Raw genomic sequence first — 5,781 nt, forward strand, 5'->3', positions numbered from 1 at the left:
TCCCAAATCTGTCCGGGGTCCCCGGCCCCCCTGTGCCCTGTTCCCCACCTACCTCAGCCGGGTCAGGCACGGGGAGGGGAGGGATCGGCCAAATTGGGCGGCCACCCCCGCCTCCACCACTTTCCACCATCAGCTGCCAAACTGGTCCCTCCGTCTCCCTGGGGCCTTGGGTTCTGTTTGGGGGTCACGACCTTCCTAGTTCCTGACGCAGGGAATATAGGGGAGAGGGTTGTCCCTCCCCCAGCAAATGCAATAATGCCCTCGCCCCTCCTGAGAGGAGCCCCCTCCCCGTGGAGCCTGTTACCTCCCGCATTTGACATGAGTCTGCTGTGAACCCCCCAACCTCCTCCCCAACTCCCATCTCCCCCTCCAGGCCTATCCCTGGCCCAGAGCAGGAGGGAGGGAGGGACGATGGCGGTGGGCTTTGTATCTGAATTTGCTGTCTTGACATAAAAGCATCTATCTGCTGTTGGACCTGCGTGGCTTCGGGGTGGGAGAGGGGGAGGGTCGGAGCTGAGAAAGAATTCAGGCAGCTGAAATCCATCTTCCGCAGCTCCAAATTGAATTAGGAGCTGGCACCAGGCCGCCTGCCCCCTCCCACTGTTCCTTCTGGCTGCAGGCCACCAGGCTTCCAGGCAGGGCCAGAGCTTCCTGGACTACTGAGGGTTCAAATCCTGCCCCCTCTCCCACAAGGCCTCCCGCCCCCTGGAGCTTCACAAGGCTGCCGTCTGCAGCCGGTGACAACCCTGGACGGTGGGGAGTACCAGGGCATTGAAACTTGGAAATAGATGGACCCTCAGGCCTACCAGAGCCCCACTCCTACACCGGGAAGTTGGGGGCAGGCACGATGCAGCCCCCACCCCACCCGGCCCAATGCTGGACATGCAGGCGTCCATGGGCACCCTGCTTACTAAACCCGGCATACTTGTTTTGACAACTCATCTTCGAGGATTGAGGGTGATCAGGGAAAGGCAGGGTGGAACCCTGGCCAGACCTGGAGAGAAGGGAAGGGATTGAAGCAAGGGGTGCTGGGCCACAGGGCCCCACAGGAATGTTTGGGGGTGAGCCGAGAGGCTGTGGAGAAGTCTGAGGCCAGCTTGCAATCCTTGTTCCAACAGGTGGGCTGGCACTGGCCACCAGGAAGAGGAGAAGGGAGGAAAAAAGGGAAGACCCTCGGGGCTGGGTGTTGGTGTGCAGACCCGGGTGGAGTGGGGAGCCACTGTCCCGGTGACTCGGGGCAGACCTGAACACCTGTGGGCTCCTTGGGTGTGTGTGCTGGGAGCCGGCTGTGGTGGTGAAGGGGTGTGGCTGTGTGCGTCTCGGGTGGTTGGGTAGGACTGTGCGTCTCAGAGTGTTGACGGCTGGTGGCGCGGTGAGGGAGGGCTGTGTTGTGGGTGAGGGATGTGATCACTGGCTCTGTGTTCCAGGGCAACTGCACGTGTAACTGGCAGTGTCTGGTGGTGGGGAGTGCAATGGAGTGACTGTCAGGGTGTCCTGGGATGTGGGTGTGTGTGTCTTAGGGTGCTGTTGTTTCTGGGGCAAGGAGGGGTTGCCTGGCTAGGTCTCGGGGTGTTCAGGGGATTTAGGGTATGTCTCAGGGGTGTTGCTGTTTCCTGGTGGGGTGCTGGCTAGGTCTTGAGGTGTCTAGGGATGCAGGTGTGTATGTCTCAGGGCGTTGCTGTTTTGGGGTGAGGGTGGGGGTGGCCAGCTACGTCTCTGGTGTCCAGGGGCAGGGGGTGTCACTTCTTGTGCCTTAGGTGTATGGAGTGTGCCGGTGGGGCCTATCTGGGATTGTTTGAGGGGTCATTACAAGTCATACAGAGTGTGACCGGGGCAGTTTTGGCAATAAGGAGTGTGTGTGTGCGCGCGCGCGTGCACGCGCGCATATGTGTCTGTCTCTGGTGCCAAGTGGAGACCCTATTTCCCAGCACTAAGGAGGGTGATGTGGGTGGTCATCTCAGAGGGCTGCATTTTGGGGTGTTGAGGGGAGGGGCTGGAATTGAGGTCGTAACTCTGGGTGTGTCCTGGCGCTGGGGGTAAGACCCTGAGTTCAGGGATGTGGTGGCAGCAACCTGGCTGTGCTGAGATGGGGACAGAATGAAACTGAGTGGTAAGTGACAGGATTGTCTTAGGGTGTGAGACTGTGCCAGTGTGACCCCTACTTCTCAGGGCAGGAGGCGAGTCTTTGTGACTTAGGACGTGTGTCCCAGGTGTCACTCAGCCCATCTTAAAGCAGGAGCCAGATACTGGGGAGAGTCCCCAGGTCGCCAGGCCTCCTGGTTCCTCTGCCCCCTTTCAGCCGCCTCCTCTCGCCTCCCAGGATATGACTCGCTGTGGGCCCTAGCCGGGGCTTAAGCCCCTGTATAAATAGTACGCGGATCCCCTGGCCAGGCTGGTCCTGACCCAAGCCAGTCTGCCCGAGGCCCTGCCCACCAGCACCCACCCCAATGTCCATGAAGGCTTTAGCAGGGCAGGGGGGCATTGATGCCCCACAGAATTGGAATTAGCCCCCCTAGTCCCAAGCTCCAGGGAGGGGGCAGTGGCACCCCCTGCAGCCGCCCCAGCCTGCCCCAGACGACACTCACATTTTCCAGTGTTTAGATTTTATCCACTTTATTAATGAGGCAAGAGGCCCGGGGAAAGGGGGCTACTCCCGCCCTCCTGGGAGGAGGGGGTCACAGGGGGCCAGAACGACTCCAGGGAGCCTCCCTCCTCATGGAGGGAGCCGCTGGGGCCCAGAGTAGCCCCCATCCATTGCCAGGAGCAGAGAGGGGGGTCTCTGCCACTCCAGGCCCCAAGCGGGCGTGCGCGGGGTGGAGCGGCCCCTGGAGGCCAGCAAGGCGGCGGGAGGAGCCGAGGAGCCGCCCCAGGAAGAGGGAGGGAGGAGGAAGCGGCCTGCCGGAGAGCCAGGGCGCAGTGGGCAGCAGGGCTGAGCGGCCGGTGATGGGGACCCCGCATCCCAGGCAGTGCTGGGTAAGCGGGTTGCACATGAGGGTCCCTGGCTGGGAGGAGGAGGGCATGAAGGGGTGGGGCCATGGCCACCTGTCTGTCCATCCTGTGTCCCTGGGCTCTTCCCCCCGATCTCTGTGTCCCTATCTTATCGTCTGTCCATCCTCCCTTCCCATCTGGCCTGGTGGACGGTTCCACCCTTTCCGCCCTCACCACCAGGATATCAAAGAGTGGATGGTCAGGCCTCTGGGGGCAGGGACATGGAGTGGAACCGTGGGCAGCCAGGGTGAGGCAGAGGTGATCGCGGGTGGGGCCTGGCGAGAGACCGCAGTGGATCAGAGGCAGGTCCATGGGGCAGGGTAGAGATGGGTCCATGGCACAGATGTAGCTGTGCCATGTGGGTCGGAGATGGGTCCATGGGGGACAGGACATGGCCGTGGGGAGAGATGTGCCCATGGTGGTAGAGATGGGGCTGGGGTATCTCGAGGATGGGACTGGAGTAAAGCTGACATGGGGCAAGTCAGGTAGAGCCACGGGCAGGAATGTGAGAGCTATCGGATGGAGCCACAGGCCCCAGGAATTTGCTACGGTGTAAAAATGGAAGGTGGGGGTTAGAGGGGGAATCTGTGAGGCCCAGAGGCACTGGCAGAGATGCCTGAGGGCAGGGCTGGGGGAATCTTGCAGGAAACCATGAGGGACAGAGAAGAGGCCAGTGGGGACAGAGGGAGGTCCTGGAGCAGGAGATGGGGCGGTGAGAGGCAAAAGAGAGGGAGGAGGGTTTCCAAATGAGTGGCCAGGTCATTTGGAGTTGCCATGGGCAGAGGGGCTGCCTGAGAACGCCAGGGAGTCAAATGGGCCTGATGTTCTGAGATGGCACCGTGGGCTGGTCCCCGTCCGGGCCCAGCCAGCCTCACTCTGCCCTCTTCTCCTCTACCCAGCACTCCTGGCGCCTGACATGAGCCCTTGCGGGCCCCTCAACCTGAGCCTGGCGGGCGAGGCGACTACATGCGCGGCGCCGTGGGTCCCCAACGCGTCGGCCGTGCCGCCGTCGGGCGCTTCGCCGGCGCTGCCCATCTTCTCCATGACGCTGGGCGCCGTGTCCAACCTGCTGGCGCTGGCGCTGCTGGCGCAGGCCGCGGGCCGCCTCCGACGCCGCCGCTCCGCGGCCACCTTCCTGCTGTTCGTGGCCAGCCTGCTGGCCACCGACCTGGCAGGCCACGTGATCCCGGGCGCGCTAGTGGCTGCGCCTGTACACTGCGGGGCGCGCTCCGGCCGGTGGGGCCTGCCACTTCCTGGGCGGCTGCATGGTCTTCTTTGGCCTGTGCCCGCTGCTGCTGGGCTGCGGCATGCGGTGGAGCGCTGCGTGGGCGTCACGCGGCCGCTGCTCCACACCCGCGCGGGTCTCGGTCTCCCGCGCGCGCCTGGCGCTGGCCGCGGTAGCTGCGGTGGCTTAGGCCGTGGCGCTGCTACCGCTGGCGCGCGTGGGCCGCTACGAGCTGCAGTAACCCGGGCACGTGGTGCTTCATCGGCCTGGGTCCCTCGGGCGGCTGGCGCCAGGCACTGCTCGCCGGCCTCTTCGCCGGCCTCGGCCTGGTCGCTCTCCCTCGCCGCGCTGGTGTGCAACACGCTTAGCGGCTGGCCCTGCTACGCGCCCGCTGGCGACGCCGCTCCCGAGGGCCTCCCCCGGCCTCGGGCCCCGACAGCAGGCGTCGCTGGGGGGCGCGCGGACCCCGCTCGGCCTCCGCCTCGTCCGCCTCGTCCATCGCTTCAGCCTCCACAGCCTTTGGCGGCTCCCAGAGCCGCGGCTCGGCACGCAGAGCTCGCACCCACGACGTGGAGATGCTGGGCCAGCTTGTCGGTATCATGGTGGTGTCGTGCATCTGCTGGAGTCCAATGCTGGTGAGGGGCGCACCGGCCCCTCGAGCCACGCTCCTCCCGCTCCCTCTCAACACCCTCTGCCCTTCGTCCTCCCAGAACACCTTGGGCCTCCGTCCAGGACCCAACCAAGGCCCCGGCCCCTGGAGGCCCCATCCCACCTGCCCCGAAAGCCAGCATGGCCTTCTCCATCTGACCTCCCATCCTTCCTCCTAGCCCCCTTCTCTTCTTCCTTTTTGGGTCTTTGTAGCGCACCATGACCCACACAAGCCTCCTCTCCTGCCCCACCGTTATAAGCCCCGCGCTTCATTCCCTAGTCCTTTCACCCAACCCCCTCCTTTGTCCTCTTTCCGGGATACCTGAGACTCCTCTCCGGCCGGACCCCCCACCCACTGAAGGTGTTTGTTTCTTTGCCTCCCTCCTTTTTTTCCGCATCCTCTTCCCACCTGGATCCCCATTTACCTTGCCTGCGACGGCTCGCCCCTCCTCCCAGGCTTTTACCTTCCAGCCACGCCCCCACCATCCCTGCGCCCCTCTGCGCCCGCGCCCGCGCCCGCCAAACGGCTCACACCTGCTTCCCCCACAGGTGTTGGTGGCGCTGGCCGTCGGGGGCTGGAGTTCTACCTCTCTGCAGCGGCCACTGTTCCTGGCCGTGCGCCTTGCCTCCTGGAACCAGATCCTGGACCCTTGGGTGTACATCCTGCTGCGCCAGGCCGTGCTGCGCCAACTGCTTCGCTTCCTGCCCCCGAGGGCCAGGGCCAAGGGCGGCCCCGCGGGGCTGGGCCTAACCCCGAGCGCCTGGGAGGCCAGCTCGCTGCGCAGCTCCCGGCACAGCGGCCTCAGCCACTTCTAAGCACAACCGGAGGCCCAACGACGAAGTCAGCCCACCCTGGGGCCGGGCCCAGGTGCGCGGCGCAGAGCCTTTGAGGAATGAAAAGCCATTCAGCGAGCCCAGAC

General features: G+C 64.4%; 1 pseudogene; it reads left to right on the forward strand.

Moving 5' to 3' along the window:
* Positions 1–3,785: 3,785 nt before the first annotated feature.
* On the forward strand, positions 3,786–5,777 carry LOC115899074 (annotated as a pseudogene).
* Positions 5,778–5,781: the final 4 nt, after the last annotated feature.

The sequence above is a fragment of the Rhinopithecus roxellana genome, chromosome 8, assembly GCF_007565055.1.
Source record: "Rhinopithecus roxellana isolate Shanxi Qingling chromosome 8, ASM756505v1, whole genome shotgun sequence".
Lineage (NCBI taxonomy): Eukaryota > Metazoa > Chordata > Mammalia > Primates > Cercopithecidae > Rhinopithecus > Rhinopithecus roxellana.